This window comes from Colobus angolensis, unplaced genomic scaffold (genome assembly GCF_000951035.1).
Source record: "Colobus angolensis palliatus isolate OR3802 unplaced genomic scaffold, Cang.pa_1.0 Scaffold169, whole genome shotgun sequence".
In the NCBI taxonomy this organism is placed as follows: Eukaryota; Metazoa; Chordata; class Mammalia; order Primates; family Cercopithecidae; genus Colobus; species Colobus angolensis.
The window spans coordinates 405095-406022 of NW_012114810.1; positions in this window are offsets into that span (position 1 = coordinate 405095).

A 928-nucleotide genomic window follows, 5' to 3' on the forward strand; every position below is an offset into this window, starting at 1 on the left:
AATTTTTGTTTTTTTTTTTTTTTTTCAATAGAGATGGGGTTTCTCCATGTTGGGAAGGCTGGTCTTGAACTCCTGACCTCAGGTGATGCGGCCTCCCAAAGTGCTGGGATTACAGGTGTGAGCTGCGCCCGGCCAGTTAGCAGGCTCATGGACTCCCATACTAACCCACATCCTCGAGTCTGGTCTCAAGCAATAATAAAGGTGATATGTTGACCTCTGTATTTATTTTTTGCTTGATTTCTCAATGTGTTCAGTACCTTAGAACAAAGAAGGAATGCTCTTATTGGGGTCCCCTTCAGAGACCCCCAATAATTATCTTAGCAGGGCCGGGAGTGGTGGCTTACGCCTGTAATCCCAGCACTTTGGGAGGCCCAGGCAGGCGAATTACCTGAGGTCAGGAGTTCAAGACCAACTTGGCCAACATGATGAAACCCTGTTTCTACAAAACTACAAAAATTAGCCAGATATGGTGGCACGCACCTGTACTCCCAGCTGCTTGGGGGGCTGAGGCAGGAGAATCACTTGAACCCCGGAGGCAGAGGTTGCAGTGAGCGGAGATCATGCCACTGCACTACAGCCTGGGCAACAGAGTGAGACTCTGCCTCAAAAAAAAAAAAAAAAAAATATGAAACTCAAATTCATTTCCTCTATTTCCTCTTTTTCAAAGTTCAACTGTTTTTCCAAAGGTGACCAATATAATCCTGTTTAATTCATGGGTGCACAAAAAGTTCTGCTCCCTAAAATATCACTCTTATTACCTATTGATGCTCAAAATGCCACAAATAGATACTCAATCTTATGACTCCCATTGAGATACAAAAACTCCAGGATGACTAATAAGTAAACTTTTTTTTCTTTTTTTTTTTTGAGACAGGGTCTGGCTCTATCACCCAGGTTGGAGTGCAGTGGTGGGATCTCAGCTGATTGC